At 39.6% G+C, this 19589-nt stretch overlaps 1 protein-coding gene across 5 annotated transcripts in view; it reads right to left on the bottom strand.

The window, feature by feature from the left end:
* LOC138650993 (suppressor of cytokine signaling 3-like) overlaps window positions 1-19589 on the bottom strand; it is a 154950-nt gene that overhangs the window by 26628 nt on the left and 108733 nt on the right. The window contains exon 3 of one of the 5 annotated variants that reach the window (XR_011315424.1): window positions 4576-5502. The exons of the other annotated variants lie outside the window; for them this stretch is intronic. The gene's annotated coding sequence lies outside the window, so the exon portion shown is untranslated. Of the gene's footprint in view, window positions 1-4575; window positions 5503-19589 lie in introns of those variants that run through there. 5 annotated transcript variants of the gene reach the window in all.

Here is a 19589-nt window from a genome sequence, read left to right as displayed (position 1 = left end):
TGTCCACCAGCCATGGAACATTGGCCTGGCTGCTGGATCAAGGACCTGTAAATCGATTTACTCATGTCTAATTATCACCTATCCACACCGATCACCTGGCCACATGAGAGCATGCAACTTGTCACTCCATTCATTGTCTATGGGAGTAATAGTGATACTTTTTGACAGTAGTAAATACTTTGGTGGTGTGGCCAGGGGAGACGACCTTCGCGCAATGCAACTCTACAACAATTCAAGACTGGCTCAAATCTATTCAAATAGAATTGAGTGTATGGCTTCCAAAACACTTCCCACATATATGTGGTTATGCCCAATTCATTCAGAGGCTTTGGAGTAAACAGTCCCTCCTGCTTGACCACCTATATCAGAATTCACGAGAAATTGCAAAGACTTCAAGTTGGTCATTAAAGAACCATTTCAATGGTTTTTATTTATTCCAGGGCTGGAGTGGTGATGCTAATCTGAGTTCCCTGCACCTAGAATTATACTTACCAGCTGCCATCCTGTTTTTTTGTTTTTTTTTAATCGGCACTGCTTCGGTTGGTCTTGACCAGTTTGTGATCTGCTGGATCGCTCCAGTGTTTTCCTGGAGTGATTTGGAAGTCTCAACTCAATGTAAGTTTATGACAGCCAGAATGAGGACAGTACGAGACTCTCGTGGACTTGCACTGAGAGCTTGTGACCTTTACCTCTAACTTCCGGTCAGTCAGAAGATGCTGTCCCAAGATGGAGGCATGGGACCGAGTGGTGCCACAAACGACTGGTAAGTATAGTACTTCAGGAAAGGAACCTAGATTAGCAGCACCACTACAGCACTGAAAAAAATCCCAAAACGATGTACTGTAGTAGTGCTTTAACCTATCTATCTCCCTATATTAAAAACTTGCATGTAAGGGGGCTACATGGTAGGTCATAAGCCACTTTAGAAATACAGGATATAATGGCCCTTAGGGGGTAGAGTTCCACACTTAGGGATGGTGATAAAATACAGCCATGCACAGGAGACAATTCAAAACTACAGTTAGGTCCATATATATTTGGACAGAGCCAACATTTTTCTAATTTTGGTTATAGACATTACCACAATGAATTTTAAACAAAACAATTCAGATGTAGTTGAAATTCAGACTTTCAGCTTTCATTTGAGAGTATCCACATTAAAATTGGATGAAGGGTTTAGGAGTTTCAGCTCCTTAACATGTGCCACCCTGTTTTTAAAGGGACCAAAAGTAATTGGACAGATTCAATAATTTTAAATAAAATGTTCATTTTTAGTACTTGGTTGAAAACCCTTTTTTGGCAATGACTGCCTGAAGTCTTGAACTCATGGACATCACCAGACGCTGTGTTTCCTCCTTTTTGATGCTCTGCCAGGCCTTCACTGTGGTGGTTTTCAGTTGCTGTTTGTTTGTGGGTCTTTCTGTCTGAAGTTTAGCTTTTAACAAGTGAAATGCTGCTCAATTGGGTTGAGATCAGGCGACTGACTTGGCCATTCAAGAATATTTCACTTCTTTGCTTTAATAAACTCCTAGGGTTGCTTTGGCTTTATGTTTTGGGTCATTGTCCATCTGTAGTATGAAATGATGACCAATCAGTTTGGCTGCATTTGGCTGGATCTGAGCACAGAGTATGGCGGCTCTGAATACCTCAGAATTCATTCGGCTGCTTCTGTCCTGTGTCACATCATCAATAAACACTAGTGACCCAGTGCCACTGGCAGCCATGCATGCCCAAGCCATCACACTGCCTCCGCCGTGTTTTACAGGTGATGTGGTATGCTTTGGATCATGAGCTGTACCACGCCTTAGCCATACTTTTCTCTTTCCATCATTCTGGTAGAGGTTGATCTTGGTTTAATCTGTCAAAAGAATGTTCTTCCAGTACTGTGCAGCTTTTTTAGATGTTTTTTAGCCTTTTTATTCTTGATGCTTATGAGTGGCTGCACCGTGCAGTGAACCCTCTGTATTTACTTCCATGCAGTCTTCTCTTTATGGTAGATTTGGATATTGATGCGCCGACCTCCTGGAGAGTGTTGTTCACTTGGTTGGCTGTTGTGAAGGGGTTTCTCTTCACCATGGAGATTATTCTGCGATCATCCACCATTGTTCTCTTCCGTGGGCACCCATGTCTTTTTGCATTGATGAGTTCACCAGGGCTTTCTTTCTTTCTCATGATGTATCAAACTGTAGATTTTGCCACTCCTAATATTGTAGCAATTTCTCGGATGAGTTTTTTTTCTGTTTTTGCAGCTTAAGGATGGCTTGGCATGGAGAGCTCCTTTGACAGCATGTTTACTTCACAGCAATACCTTCCAAATGCAAGCACCACACCTCAAATCAACTCCAGGCCTTTTATCTGATTAAATGAGAATGACATAACAAAGGGATTGCCCACACCTGTCCATGAAATAGCCTTGGAGTCAATTGTCCAATTACTTTTGGTCCCTTTAAAAACAGGGTGGCACATGCTAAGGAGCTGAAACTCCTAAACCCTTCATCCAATTTTTATGTGGATACCCTCAAATGAAAGCTGAAAGTCTGAATTTCAACTGCATCTGAATTGCTTTGTTTAAAATTCACTGTGGTAATGTCTACAACCAAAATTAGAAAAATGTTGTCTCTGTCCAAATATATATGGACCTAACTGTATATTTACTCTTGAGGAAGCAAAGGGGCTGGGTGGTTACGAGAAGACAGGTATCACATGTATGGTAGATAACACCTTGGCACCAATAGAAGTAGACCGATGGCATTCACAACAGTTGGACTTTGCTTCTGACACTTTACTTCTTTCTTCAGCAGCTGTTTATTGCTCTAACGTAGTTTTTGTGTCGCTCTCAGCGCAGCAAAGCAAAATCTCTTGTTACAGCCTTTACCTTGAACTTTGGCAATAGCTTGCCTAGCCATCCTGCAGACCACTCTTACAGTTATTACGTATCAGTCCCTTGCGCTCAGGCATCAGCCTCCTCACTGTCTATGTGGTGGCAAGCCTCCTGACTAACCGTCATCAGCATCTAGACTTCATCTAAATTGGCGCCTCTTCTAAACTTCACCTTTTTGACGAATGAACTCATCATTAACAGGAATAAGCCTCTTTTCTCCCTTTGTGGTAGCAGTCCCTATAGAAGTACTCATGTACAGTTGGGCTGACATCCCTTACCTTGAACAAATTACATCAACAGCACTATAAGCTGGAACGTCCTATTTGCTCATCTGTGGCGCTCTCTAAATCTTTAGGGTAATGCATCCTAGTTAAGGAGTGCTACTCACACCCACTTACGAAGAATTAGACACCTCTACTAACCTGTGCAACTTTCCCTCCTCCTACCTGTTTGCTCCATTCACCAGAGTCTAATATCTACTGGTGGCAGACATGACCCTTTTGTGAACTTGGGGCATATATGCAAATAGGTGCTAACTCCACTTAGTCTCCTAACCCGGCCATCTTATCAATGAATTATCTATTAAAGCATACAATGTCAAGTTCACTTCTAATGAGTGCTACCTTGGACCTTCCTTCTACAACTACTAGTTACACCCTGTCTAGGTATACCTGACCAAGGGTTCTTCACCCATAAATTTGCAGATCATCCGCATCATTCATTTAGCATTCCTATAATTGCTGCACATTGGTTGTAGCACCACGTGCCATAATGACAACAATAAACATTATAAATGTATGTAAATGGACATAGTCTTATCTAGCAAAACTATTTATTGCCAGTGGTACTCAGTGCAAAACCACACAATATGGCAACATGGCATGGCATAACAATAGCATAATTTGCATAGTGACAAGGCAATTGGAAAGATAGTCCTCCTTTTTAGGGACTTTTTTTCATACATTAGAGCATGTTATTGGTGCTAAAAATCATTTGTGCCATTGGGATTCATCAAAAATATTGTAGTGCTTGCCTTGTATAGTCACTTTAAAAAAAAATGTAGGGATGTACATCCCCTAGTTCAAAACCACCATAACAAGTGTGTGCTTGCCCTCCTTAGAAATTCAGAACAAATTAGGCCCTACTTCCAGTATAGTACTCTTCGTTTGATCAAGATAGCACTAGACCGCCTATCTTTCACATTACAATATCCAGATTGTTTAGAGGACCGTAGTGGGCACGTCACTACCCTATGCATTTTCATTACAAGCTCAAGCTTGATTTTGAAAATATGGAGGATTTTAGGACCTTCAATTGAAAATATTCACACTTAAGTATCTATTTTTACAAATGCCTTATTATCTGTGCAGAGTGTACTGGGAAGACAGGTGACTTTCATTACATCTACCCACTACAAGACAGCAGTAAAACAGTAATTGCATGCTTCTCTTACAACAAGCTCGTTAAATAGCACTCTACACTAGCGCTCATTCATTGCTTTTGGGAAATGCTTACATTACATCAACTAGGAGGATTTTTTTTTACTGGATTTATAAAAGGAACAGAGTTGTTGCCAAAGGGTTAACCCCTCCATTTTACATTTGCTGCAATTAGGGAAAGGGTTAAGGGTTTCCATTCATCATCTTCGCTTTTAGCTGCTCTTTTCACAAGTTGTTAAATAGAACTCTGTATCTGGAGTTCACAACCAGCAGTAACAGGTTACTAGAGTGCTTCACTTCTGGGAAATGATGGGGAGAGGGAGACCGGAGAGTGTTGGATGGCCAGGCAGGGGGCTCTACTGCTGTCACGGCAAATGCGTAAAGGAGAAAGAGAGGCAATAACGGGACGGATTTCAAAACCACAAGCTAGCTCGTTATTTCAGCGCTGTGCAAAACATTTACACTGCAAACATACAGCTACACAACAAAGATTGACTTTATATCATAGGCATCAGATAAGAGGCTTATTTCTTCCAAATTGAAAATTGTTGTTTTTTTTTATCTGGGAGGATCCAAAATTGAATGGGTTAATTAAAGTGCAAAATATGTAAGCATCCTATTTATTAACCGAATAATATGTTTTTCTGCAAGAGTGGATGTTATTAGAACTGCACAGACCCTGAGCTCGTCTGAACAGAAAAAAAAAAATATCTAATTGACATTTGGGAATAATTTCTATCTAAGGCATAAAGAAAACCCCAATACATATGCATGCTCTGCTCAACAGAGTGTGCATGTGCTTTGTATAAGGAGAGGTGAGCATACTACCAGTATGTCTACTCCAGTTACAGGGAAAATTAAAAAAAAATTTACATGATAAAATACCCCCCAAAGTTCTTTTACGCTATTATGAGGGCACAATACATGAAGTAAATTAATATAAAAAAAAAGAAGAAATAAACAAGCAAATAATATGCAGGAAGAAAGCAATTATAATACATATTGCTATTCCTGTCCCAACACCTTTTGAAAAAAAAAAAAAACACGTCCGATATATAAAAATGATTGTTACGGAAAGGGGAATTGATATTTCCGTGGTCCATTATAATTATAAAAAAAAAATGAAAAAATGTGAAACTCGTACAGCATTTCCTTTATTTTCCCATCGATATCACCCGATATCTGCAAAAAATAAAAGAAAGTATGAAAATAACATACAAATTATGCCCTACGGTGGGATATAATGAAAAAAAGATGGAAAAAAAATACTTGAATATCCAAGTTTTAATTTTTTTTTAACAGCTGATTTAAAATATGTGCAATTCCAGGACTGCCTTGATGTCATTTCTTGGTTTATTGGATTATGTGCTTAGCATAATTATTCATGTTTCACTTTCTATTAGGAGCTAGCAAGTTTATCACCAAATATAATGATAGTTGTAGCTATTAGTTTGGTCCTGATAAAGGGGTTGTCTCAAGTTCAAAATGGGTAAAATGGTAAAGTGATTGTAAAAACAAGAACTTTAAAATTTACCCCCTTATTTCAAAACTTCTCTGCTCTCAAGGACAGAGGGATTTTTAATGTAATAGTTTACAGCATGTTACTTAGATAACCGGTCACCTTGCAGTCTCAGAGTGGCCGGTTTTCGTAGGTGTAACTGTCTGGAGAAGTTGCCCACAATCCCCCTTGAAGACCTTGTGATTTTTAAGATGTTTTTTCTATTTTCTGCCCAGCAACAATGATTCATCAGCAGACAGGGTTAATAGTTATGAACCAGCCGAGAATGGTAGGAATTGCATGGGCACAAGCAGATGCAGTTTCCTGTTGATTAGTGAGATGGGGATAGGCATTAAAAAGTGTTAGACCTATGGTCTAGCTGCTTGCAGAATTGCATAGAAATGGTGTCATGCGTAAAGAGGACGACTATATTGTATATCGGATAGTATTTTTCAAAGGAAAGCAAAGATTAAGTGGCAGCAGGATTCTGGATTTCAGGCAGGAGGCTCAAGTGTGCAGCAGGGCAAGGTTCTTAGACCAAGCCAGGGGCCTAATTAAAGCTATGGAATAAGCTAAGGGGAGCTGTAGGTCAGGAGGCCAAAAGTAAGAACTAAGCTGAAGGAAGGATTTATTATCTCAGGAAACGCTTCTTAAGCAATCAATTATCTATACTAGATAAGAAGCTAGCGTGCCGCCATACTGGGACACAAGTTCTAAGGAGAGTTGAAGATGCAGTGGCACAGCAAAGAGCTTGTGGCCCTCACAGAATGGACTTTGAAAATAATAGTGAGGAGTCATACCAACACACCTCAGCCACTGGGGTCCTCACAAATCAACATGGAGTTAAGACTAGCTGTGGGGGGCTGTAGAGACACACCTCGACCTGCAGGGCCGGACTGGCCATCTGGCAATTATGGTAAATGCCAGAAGGGCCTGTCTGGTCATGGGCCGCCTTGTCTGCTGCATTGTTAGCAGAATCGGTGTTCTCAAGACACCCGTACTGTTAAGAGTTGTGACGGAGCACAAAGTTGCTGACTCCGTCACTTACCCCAACAGGCCACGGGTATCATTAGAAATATTGGTCTTGTAGTAAATCTTGCTTTGCTCCATCCAGGGTAATATTAGTAATATATCCCATCTGGTGCCTGGGGATGGGGACAGCATGGGCCTGTGTGATTTCAATTGCCAGGGCTGAAGCCCCAGTCCATACCTGTTGATCTGTACGATTCTCATAGGGGAATATGGAAGTTCCCATATTGGTTTGCTGGACTTTTGTAACATGCAATGGAAGTACTGTACCGCCATATGCAAACGTAATGTTCCTGCTTCTGGATTGTGCAGAAGAAGCATTTTTGAAGTTTTGTGCTATCTGATGTATATACTTCTCATCAAGTTGTTGTTTAGTCAAAAGTTTATTTTTGGAATTTGGTATCCCTCATTCATCTCTATTTCATTAGGTCCTGGCCTGCCACATCAAAAGGCAGCATCCGGTCTGCAGAGGCGTATCACTAAGGTAACAGCAGCACACACATCTAGCCAGGGCCCCCTTTTTTCTGGTAGAATGCGAAAGATGATCACCTCGCCCACGACTACCGCCCCTGCCGACATTACTATGGTAAAGAGCATGCTGTGTGAGCAGGCTTTTTGCTTTAGAGCCTACCCACGCTGCTCTGAAGCTAACCAGATTGCTGGATCCAACCAGCCTTAGTCCCCTTCTCCTATTCTGCAGGGGCCCCTGAGGAAGCAACATCTAAACGCGAAACGCGCATTGGGGTACATGGCCAATGTCATGGCAGGACGGATGACCGAAATGGGTAATTATCCCTTGTGTTTCTAATGTCACTTTTGATAGGAACAGTGCGCAACAGAGGGATTTAGAGACTTTTACATTGGACGTATTTTGTTTGGTTTCATAATTACCTATGCATCAAATGCTTATATGAAACACTGTTGCATACAAGTACTTAAACATATTTCTTCTACTAGTCTCTGTTATGGGATTTTACATCCCTTTCTCCCTCTGAGTGCACTTCATAATACATCCTGACCTTCAGCTCGGCTTTTCTCTCCCATGGATTTAAAAACTTTTTCAAGATAGAACTCATGTATTCATTTTTCGGATATATAGTCTTTTGTGATCTTTTGAATTTTTATTTATTCATGTGCTATAATAAAATTTTGCAATTTTTATTGGCATATTTTAACTCTGTTTCCACCTTGTTTTGCATTGATTGGCGAGTTGCCATGATATGGGTATATGGTAATATATTACTGGTATTTCTATAGTGGTGATGAACAATGCTTTTTCCTGCATGATGGAATGGAGACCATGTCACAAGGCAAAAGTGATAACTAAGTGGATCAGTGAGCAAAACAATGCCATTTTGGGTCCATGACTAGGAAACTCCCCAGATCTCAATCCCATTGCGAACCGGATATCCAGCTGCCAGGACGAAGGGCAGAAGAATGGAGAAATAAGGGTCAAATATTGGGTCTTTAGATAAACTTGATGTATTGTCAATAAAAGATTAAACATTTATGAAATGTTTATAATTGTACATTAGTCACCATAGAATCATGCGACTAAAAGATCCGAAGCAGCAAATTTTGTTAAAAGCAAAATTGTGTTCGGTCTCAAAACCTTTAATTAACTCTGGAATAAAAAAAGGGAATTGAGAATCTACAAATTTGCATGTAAAACTAACCCATAAAATTTATCAATGTGATTATTTTTTTATCGTCTTCACATTGTGATGAACATGTCTCAAAGGAAACCTGTCATTAGACTCTTGCTGCCCAAACCATGGGCAGCACGAATCAAAATCTAGCTGCATACTGTGATGTTTCAGAGAAAACATAGTTTTGGAGACTATAGTGGAAGAATTGCCTAGTATGATGCCGCCCCCAGACTGCTTCCCCCTGCACCGCTCCAGTTGAGTAACAAGTCTCTTCCCTATGTAGACACATAGGAGAAACCTATCAATCAAGTGGAGTAGGGGCGGCGAGACGTTGACCGGGGGCTGCATCGGATATGTCAGGTCTCCCCCTATGGTCTCTAGTAGAGTTGAGCGAATTTGTTTGGATTTGAATCCGAATACGATTGGCAGCGAATATTGTTTTTGCAATATTCGTCAAACACAGCCAAACGTCATTAGAGTCAACGGGAGTAGAAATTACCGAATATGTTCGGAACCGATCATCAAACATAAATTCGGCATGAATAGGGTACCAATATGGCACGAATATGGCAAATTCAGATTCGGCGACCGAATCCAAACAAATTCGCTCAACTCTAGTCTCAAGGTTTTCAAACTAGGCTTTGATTCATGCTGCCTGTGGTTTTGGCAGAATGAATCTAATGAAAGGTTCCCTTTAAAAGATGAATGATGAATCTATACATTTATTTTACCAAAGCTAAAACAATGGATCCTAAAGTGAAGGGACGGTGGATTGGTGTAAATTGGGTAAGTTTGGTTTTGCCTTTGATATGAATAGTGTAGCAGCTTACAAATGGGATAAAAAGCTAAATAAATAAATTATGGTGCCAGTTCACAATAGCCATACTGCCATGGGCACATGCTGATTTGTCAGTTTGGGGTAAATATAGCCCTTATCTGATGTTATGAAAAAATATCAGATTGAAAATTGTCTCCAAATTAGCTGGATGATGCAACACAACAATATGCACTACAATACGTAGAAAAGAACACAGTGAACATCTAAGGATACAAGAGTAAGATTTCTACAGCTGCAGGCAGCCTGGCAGTGCCACTGCCAACCTCTAGTTCCTTCTATATACTGGAAATGGTTTTATGCTCACTAAAAAACCCTCATTAACGTGGTAAAATGGACTTTGTCTATTGTAAAAGTGTATCGTGAGAGTAGGATTATGAATTTAGTTTCATAACATGAATGTAGAAATAAAATATTATATTAGAAAAAATAATCATTGCCAGACATGCAAAGTAACATATTTGAAGTTATTCAATGTGCTAGTTAATAGTGATGAGTGAACCCGAACTGTAAAGTTTGTGGTTTGTATCGGACACCATAACGGGATTCGTACTTCGAACACGGACTACTCCCAGAAGTCTGTGTTAGTGTTCAGAGTTCAGATGCTTAATAAAGCTTGTTGAAAGGCTGTAGCGCAGCAAATTATCAAGTTTTTGGGCTGTGAGCACCTCCGCAACCATCATAACCATGCTGAGTATTGGCATGGCTGTGATTGGCTGCAATACCACATGACCCGACCTGTATAACTGTTAGGTCATGGGTGGCGCTGACATTTTGGTCTGACTAGCATAGGGACAGGGCGCTGCTCGAGTGAGGGACAGTGTAAAAGAAATCAATAAATACAAAACAATGTGTGGTTTCCCTATTATTAATTACCAGACAAGGGAAAGCAGACAGCTATGAGCTGGTCTTGTTATTCTGGTAAGGGCCCAGTAACCATGGAGCTTCTCAGCATATTAGTATCAATTCTAAGCTGTCTGCTTTGCCTTTGCTGGTTATGAAAAGTGGGTGGACCTTTAAAAACTATGTGGGATCACCCCTATTTTTAATAACCAGCTAAGGTAAAGTAAACACCTGGGCGCTAATATTAAATTGCTGAGAAGGTCCATAGATATTGTCCCCTTCCCAGCCTAATAAGACTAGCCCTCAGCCATCCCAGAAATGGCAAATCCATTAGATGGCTCTTAGCCTTGGCTCTTCCCGAATGCTCTGGTGCGGTAGCAATCAGGTTAATGGGATTGTGGGGTTGATGTCAGCAGCTGACATCAAGCTCATGGGTTAGTAATGGAGAGGCATCTATCACTCACCCCCATTAGTAACCCCATATTTAAAAATAAAAATACCCACAGAAAATAAGTTTATTTGAATAAAGACTCCCCCACACATTCCCGGGTTCACTCCTTTATTATTAAAAAATAATCCCCAAAGGTCTGACGTAATCCATGGTGTTCCCACAATTATTCACTACTCCAATCTACGGATCCTTATTCTGAGAACTTCGCTTCTGACCTGCAGGATTATATTTTTTAATAATAACCGTGCACCAGTGAATATGTTGGGGAGTCTTTATTCAAATAAACTTTGTTTTTTACTGTGTGTGTCTTTTTATTTTTAAATATGGGGTTAGTAATAGTAATAGGGGTGTCTTACTAACCCCTGGGCTTAATGCCAGCTGACAATACACAGCTGACATCAACCCCAAAAACTATTACCCCGATTGCCAATGCACCAAGGCAATCAGGAAGAGTCGGACAAAGTGACAGAATTAGAACAACTAATGTGATGCGCCAATTCTGGGGTGGTTTTGGGCTGGCATTTTTATGCTGGGAAGGGCCCAATAACCATTTCCCCTCCAGCCTATTAATATGAGCTCACAGCTGTATGCTTTGCCTTTGCTAGTTATCAAAAATAAGGGGCCCCACATATTTTTTTGGTCCCCCTTTATTTATAATCATCAAAGACAAAGCAGAAAGCTGTGAGCTGATATTATTAGGCTGGGAAGGTGCATGGTTATATGGTCCTTCCCAGCCTAAAAATACCACCTCACATCTGTCTACTTTACCTTGGCTGGTTATCAAAGATAGGGGTGACCCTACATTGTTTTTTTCATTTATTTATCAATAAGTACAGTAAAATACACATGCAAGGCACTGCTCTACTCCTCCACTTGGACCTCTACCTGCTGATTCAAAATTATATATTTTTTTGTATTCTATGGTATTTTAAATAATTTCTCTATACACATTTGTTTGCAGGGCAATTGACCTTCTCTTACCCCCATTTAGATTTTTTCAGCCCTCCTAGCCCTTACTACAACCATTTTACAGCCATTTAACAGCACTAAAGTTTGGGTCCACATTGGCTTCTATTGGGATCGGGGTCAAATTCGGGTCAAGCTCTGGTACCCAAACTTTGGACTACAGTTTAATCAAACCCGAAGAGCCCAAACAAACACGGGTCGGCTCATCACTATTAATTAAAGATTTGTCTTTTTTTTAAATAAAAAATGGTGCTTTAAGGGATTATCTGTTCCTTTTTGTTAGAAGAATACTCAGCAATCAACTGAAATCTATGAGTGGATCCAGAAGAAAATGCTGAATTTGTAGACAGCGCCTCTGCAGGGAAAATAATATATTACACAATTCTAAATGAATGAATGGACTGTACTGCTAATATATGGTTATCTGGGTCCTCCAAAGGGAGACATGATCTTTTTGTTCTCTAGTCCATTTGCTTGCTTTAGAAAAAATAAAATAAAATCAGCTAAAGACCGAGAGCAGCAATGGAGAGGCATGGTTGGAGCATGGCATGGTTTATCTTTAGAGCATGACAATGGTGTTAAAAATGTATACATGGAAAATGTTTTTTCTAATTGGAACAACTTATCAAATATCAATAGGACTTCTGAGGTACCCACTAATTTTTAGAACAGAGAAAGTCATAGACAGCGCTCCAGCAATCCCAAAGAGATTGAGTAGAGCTGCGATCAAGCACGCACATGACCAGTCTATTCCAACGAGAATCAACGTGCCCCATTCATGCAATAATTGGAGATACCAGCAGATGGACTTCCACTGATCTAAAAGTTATCACCCATCTGGTGTATGTGATAACATGTTCTAACCTGAATACCCTTTTAACTTTTCACAGCCAAAAAAGGTTACAGTGATGGCATGTAATATAAATGTCTTCATCATTTGCCCTAAAGGTGTTGTCTCATTTTCTAAAAACCGCATTTATTTCCAGAATGGAGGTGCAGAACTGGGCTCCCACAATTTCCTGTTTTGGGTGGTGTTGTGACCCTGGTGACTGAAGAGGTGGGTATGCACGTGTGGATATCTACAATCACGTCCAAAAGGCATCCATGCCAGTGCTCTCATCTATTCTTTAACTGATCAAGTGCGAGGGCGAGGGCAACGGGTGTTCTTATTAAGAGACCAAAAAATTCTCTGTATGTCCAAAAGCTCGGACATAAAAATGGACCAAATTAAAATTGAGCACATGAGGTTTCAGTAGTGGAAAATCCTTCTGATGCGAAAACTTGAATGGGTCATTTACTATATGGGTTACGTTTTATAGTTTTAAGGTAGGCACAAGTCCATCGAGCTCAACTTATAACGCAACACGTTGATCCAGAAAAAGGCAAAAGCTCCACGAGGCCGATGAAAATTGTCCCATATTAGGGGAAACATTCCTTCCACACTCCACATATGGCAATCAGACTAGTTCCCTGTGTCAACGTCCCATCATAGAATCTCATACCAATAACCTGTAATGTTACATGATTATTAAATAGATATCTTAAACCTGATAATGAAGATGAATTTACTTTGAAAATCTATGTCAGAATGGCTTTACAATATTATATGAAAGTTTAAGTCAATCTCCATTTACCTAGCCTGTTTGACAGCTCCTCAGTGTTCCTCCTCTCTGGTGACATCTCATACTGCTCAGTACAAGCTGCGGATAAAAGTCAGCCTAGGTGGGTAGAGATTATATACACCTGGACCCAAGATCTATTCTATTCTATAGACTTTTAAAATACTCATCCTAATATCAACTAGAGCCATTCTGAAACAGATTTTCAAAGTAAGCACCCCAGTTCCACCAAGTCTAAGAGATTATTTTAAAATCTCCTCTCACGCGTTAAACAGATTTTGGCAGTCAACAGGCATAATTAGGTAGTCTATTCTCAATGCATTTTTTTCCTGTTGAGAACATCGAGTTAGTCAAGATATGATAGAAATTAAACCATAAGGTAGAACTTCATATTAACGGAGATATTACTGTAATAATGAAATTTTCCCTTAGGAAAAAAATGTAGTTGGGGATCCTCTGGGGCGTGTCCTAAGGCTGCATAATTACCATGAAAGCAACGCCCCCCTTGGAAAGAACCTAAAAAATAGCGCTAAATAAAAAGGCCATTATCTCTGGAATTATACTGCGGATTTTGAACAAACAAAAAACAGAATACACAGGGGAGAAGCGGGCATAACAGAAGAACAGAAATGTTCCAATTCTGACCTCACGATAGGTTCTCTTTAAGTATTGTATATGTTCCATTTTGGAAAAAAATTATCTTTATTAGATATCCATCTTTAAAGCTAGTAAGGGTTAGATTCACTTCTCCAACCAATTATAGCACTTTTATCTTGACCTTCTCTTTATGTGCAGCAGTCACTTTCATTGCTGTCTTGTACATTTTTTTTTGCATCTTAGATATTTTTTATCTTTGTGACTAGTTCCCCATTTCAAAAGCAGTGCAAAGACTAGCATCCTGTTCTCATTGAAACACTAATTAACAAATTATAGGAAGTGTCTCTCTTCCTTTTTTATGTTTAAAATCTGCAAAATGTTGGATGGTGGGGTCTGTTTTTTACATACGATAGAGAAAAAAAAATCTGAAAAAATCAGAGTACAATGTCACAGTGGGATTTGCAAAAATGGTACCCCAGTACTCATAGGTAGGATTCTTTATATGTGGCCATAGATCTTGGAAGAAATGTATCACAAAGCAAAATCAAAACTATGACTGGCTGGTCTAAGCGGAACTCAAGTAGCTATCAAAACCATCTTTTTTTATATCCTTCTATAAGAACTGGTTCCTGGTTCTGATGTTCTACAACTGAAGTTCATGAACTATTTTAAAAATGACCATTTATCTATTTATTCTGACTAAATTGTAATCAGAGTAAATATAATGTAATTTATTAAAGGGGTTGTCCAGTCTAAATCGATAAGTCGCAGTCACTCTGTATGACTGCAAATGAGGATTTGCCGGTTTATGAGCCAGGAGCGGCAGGTAAGTATGCATTATGCATAGTCCTGGCAGTAGCCCATCTAGTGGTGGTAGCCTTGCTTCTTACACTTGTATCTAGCAAGGCTGTGCCCACTGGATGGGTGCGCCCTCTAGACAAGCTGTGCCAGGAGCGCTGCCGGTCCTGGTTCAGAAACTGGCAAATCCTCGCAGCACACAGTGTGTGCAGTTTGAGGATTCATAAGTCTACAGTCATACAGAGTGATTGCAGACTTATCAGTTTAAACCAGCCAATCCCTTTAACGAGACGAATAATAAGACTTCTTACTGTAAAGCTGTCCATAGATATTCATCACCCTAAAGATTAAGTGACAGTTGGCTTGTTTAGGAGCAAGATATCGAGAACTTCCTATGAATGATTACTGGTTTCTAGATGTATTTTCAACTCTATTACAAAACTCTTTAATAAAGTCACTCAATTTCATTTTTTCCCCTAAGTTTGGCCAGCATGGAAACTTATGAAATTTTTAAAATCATTTTATAAGGAGATTTGTCTGCATTCCGTTACTGTTTTTTTTCCCCCAGTCTATTTGTTTGCCGTAAAGAGGTTGTCATTAACATTGATAGTTTGTCAATGCCTGATCTGTGGGAGCGCAACACCTGGCACCTCCGCCAATAAGCTTTTCTCGGTACTGACGGCAACCTGAAATGCTCAGTTAAGGTGGTGGTCCGGGAATTGCAAAACCGCCCCTATTGACTTAAATAGGGGGCAGATGTACAGTGCCCGCGGCCATTATCAGTAGATGGAGCATCTCCATAACTGAGCACCCCCGCTGGCACCTGATCGGCGAGGGTGCCAGGTGTCACATTCCCTCCGATCAAACATTAATGATGTATCCTTATGATAGGTCATCACTCAGTGTTAAAGTAGTGGACAACCTCTTTATACTACATACAGATGATGGCAGTCGAAGGGTCATCACCTGTCTCCGCCTCGAGCTTTCACCTTATCTCTACAACAACCTGTCCCCAAAGTTATTGAGCTCAGTTATCACTAATGTCACATGAAGACAAATCCCCTAATAAAGTGATCTGCAAACTTTCCAAAATATGAACGCTTTGTTACTTTGTAAGAACAACACTAGTTTGGGGTTCACAGCTCGTGATACCTTGAGAATAACAATTTGTGGGCATACAGGAATTCCGATGATTCACTGATGCTTCACCAATCATCAATATGATTTATTTGGAGTTTTTAGGCTACTCTTCAACTGGAGGTCAAGATTTAAAAAAAGGGTGTCGTATTCCAAAAACCACGTCACTCTTGTCAATTGTGTGTTGTTATAAACCTAAAAAACGTCCATACGAGGACAGTCCCCAGCACCAGACAGAAAAATGTAAACACATGATTTTTAACTGTCATGGTTTGTCTGGGTCGGTTCTTCTAGGGTTAATTCCTGATCCTGGATGGACTTTTTATAGTCTTCATCGGGGAGTTTCCTTTGTCAGTGATACTTCTTGGCTAAGTTAGTTGACCCCTGAGTGAGTTTTGTGCTGTGTGCTGGTTTGCCTGATTCCTTGGTTTTTGACTCGGTCTGTTCTCTGGATACTGTTTGTTGGATTCCGTCTCTGTACTTTCTCTGTCCATTTGGTATTGACCAAATGGCCCCTACTATCCTTTCTGTCTAGTCCCTTGGTACCGTGACGCTATCCCGTGCTCTGACCCCGGCCTGATCTGTTTATGTCTCTGTCTGTGCCCCTTGGTAGCTTTGTCCTTTTGTTACCTTTCTAGGAGTTTACCTTCAGCTCCTAGGTCCCTGGAGCTTAGGCCATGTCCCAAGCAGTCAGGTGATTCAGGTCCTGTCAGGCCTGAAGCAATCTCTCTCCAGTCTCACTTGCCCTGCGTTCCTGGGAGCCTGTGCCTCTCTCCGGGTCCTGTCTTCCTGGGAGATTGCATCGGTGAGTGTCACTTTCAACTCCCACAGTGATATTAACAACATGAGATTAAAATGAATATTCAGAAATGTGAACACTTTGAAAATGCTACCCATTGGCTGACGCGTTTCAGGTTGAAAAACTCTTATTCATAGCTGACGATAAGATGTATAACCCAACCATAAACAGTGAGTGTTAAAGGTGGGATTAATGGCCCACATAAAAATGCGACCTACTTATAGAGCCTATGAAAAACTACTTTATTTTTACTATGGGCCTATAAACTAACAGGTAGGTAGTTGCTAACTACCTGCGTGTTATGCCTGGTACCGGCTCAGGAAGGTCACTGACTGCTCCTGCCGGCGATTTTCCTGCTTCACGACAAGAGAGCAGCTCTACCTCTTCTGGGCTACTCTGCCAATGGGCGGTGACTGCCGATGACATGCTGATTCACAGTCGACTCCCCACAGTTAGGCTTAGTGATGAGCGAAAGTGCTACAATATGGTGTTATCCAAGCATGCTCGAATGGTAACCGAGTGATTTTTATAATAATATGTTTGAGTTCCCGCGCCTACATGTCTCGCGGCTGTTTGACAGCCACAACGCATGCAGGGATTGTCTAAGAAACAGTAAGTCCCTGTGTGTTGCTGCTGTCAAGCAACTGGGAGACATCCAGCTGCTGGGACTAGAATATAGTCTTCGGGTGCAAAGATACGCAGCACCCGAGCATGCTCGGATAACGCCATATCCCAGCACGTTCGCTCATCACTAGGTAGGCTTTGTTGATGTGACCTCAGTGGAAAATGAAGAATCACCGGCAGGAGTGGTCTGTGACAGCTCTGTACTGGCAGAGATCGGCGCTGGGCATAAGAAAATGTACATTGTAAAAACAATTCCCCAAAAACATTGTCATAATTGCTTTTTTTCACAATTTCTCCCCACTTGGAATTTTTTTCCTGTTCTCCAGTACACTATGTGGTAAAATAAATGGGGTCATTCAAAAGCCTTCATATGTCTATGTGGACGGAAAAATGAAAAAAAGTTATGGATCTGGGAAGAAAGGGCGGAAAAAAAAGAAAACACAAAAAATGAAAATTGACCATTCGTGAAAAGGTTTAAAAATACTATTTTTCAGTTTTTTTTACCAGTTTTTGCAACTTTTTAGCACCAGAAATCATAACTCCTCTAAAAAGTTTCAACACTGAAAACTCCAGAAAACTTACTCCAGGTGGGAGGAGACTGGAGTTTGATGGGGCAAAAAACTGCGACATTTAGTAAAAGTACATTTTTATGAATCTCTCTAAGATATGTTGACATAAAAAAGCAAAAAAAAGAATTTTAAAACATACAGGCTACAATTCATCATTTGCATTTTTTAAGTCACTTTCTTTTTTTTTTTGTTTTGTGCCCTTTGCTGACATTAATTGCACCAAATTAATTTACAAAAAAAATCACACGTGGTTCATAAGTTTTGCACAAAGTAAAAAGTAATTAAAAAAAGGCTTTTCTTGCGACTTTTGAATAAAAGTAGCACGTTTCAAAAATGTCTCAAGAAAGATGTGACTTTTGAAAATATGCATAAGGCTACCCTAGAGAGGGACAGAAATAGAGTTGTGACTTTTTAAAAGGTAGTTATTGGTGAATCAGATGAAGCTTATTCAGAAAGTACTTGAAGCGCTCTTTCGTGTGAATTTTGAATCAGAATCCGCTCTAAAATCCACATAAGAAAACCATATGTTAACATATCCTAAAAAGAAGAAAATGTAATTTTTTTGATTTTTAGAGCTTACTCTAAAGGATTAATTAAAGCAAAAAAGCTCTATGTACAAAAAAATGAAAATAAAAGAAACACACAAAAAAGCGTACCCCGAAAAATAACTTTGTGTGAATTTACCCTTATGGGGAATGTTTGTTTGCATGACATTTTTTAATAGAGATTTTTTTTAGATGATTTATCTAATGTTCTTCATATCTGTAGACTTTATAAGTCATTTAATTAATGCCTAGATATATGAGGAATGCATATAAAAAGTCCTCTACCCCTTAATCCCAAGCTCTTTGGACTGAACCTTTATTATCAGAGTATCTCAATTTATGTGAAATGAAAAAATCCTTTACGTAAAGATAAAAAAAAGTAAAACGTATATTATATTGTAAAGCACAGACGTATAAAAAAAATATAAAAATATACAAATAACCATCATGTTTATTTTGTCCTATGTGGTTCCTAATTGACAATCTGAGTAACTTGCCCATAGAAAAGTAACTTTCCCAAATTAAACTTTTATGGGTCCTTAAATGCTCCTCCAAGAAAGGACAACGATCAACGTGACTTTATTTGTTATTACAGTCAATGGAGCTAAAGAGAGACATACGGCCATAAAATTACCGAACTCAGGGAGAAACAGAAAAAAATGTTTAATTAGGAGCTGGCTTCTAGGATGCTGGGAAATCTCCAAACCTGATTAAAGTCTAACCTTCTGACTTCACCATTCAATGGGAAACAACCAAAAGAAATGTCAATGTTTTCCATACGTTGAAAGAGCAGTCGACTTGGAAACGATAACGGTGGAAAGTAGGCGATAAAACTTCACGAAGATGGAAGTGAATTAATCCTTTCAGAACTGGAGATGTGCAAGCATAATCCAATGAGTGCAGCCAAAAGCCAATCTAATAAGTCAATTAAACAAGTCAATTAATCAAACTAACGACTGCAAACAGTCACATTAAGTGGGTCATTTTAAAAGGGTATGGTATTCCAAAACATTTTAGAATGGACCTCCCCTGCTATATTGGGATAATGTAAGGAATATATACAGTATACAGTACAGGCCAAAAGTTTGGGCACACCTTCTCATTTAAAGATTTTTCTGTATTTTCATGACTATGAAAATTGTACATTCACACTGAAGGCATCAAAACTATTAACACATATGGAATTATATACTTAACAAAAAAGTGTGAAACAACTGAAAATATGTCTTACATTCCAGGTTCTTCAAAGTAGCCACCTTTTGCTTTGATGACTGCTTTGCACACTCTTGGCATTCTCTTGATGAACTTCA

This window comes from Ranitomeya imitator, chromosome 10, assembly GCF_032444005.1.
Source record: "Ranitomeya imitator isolate aRanImi1 chromosome 10, aRanImi1.pri, whole genome shotgun sequence".
NCBI lineage: Eukaryota > Metazoa > Chordata > Amphibia > Anura > Dendrobatidae > Ranitomeya > Ranitomeya imitator.
This window is presented reverse-complemented; position numbering and strand designations above follow the sequence as displayed.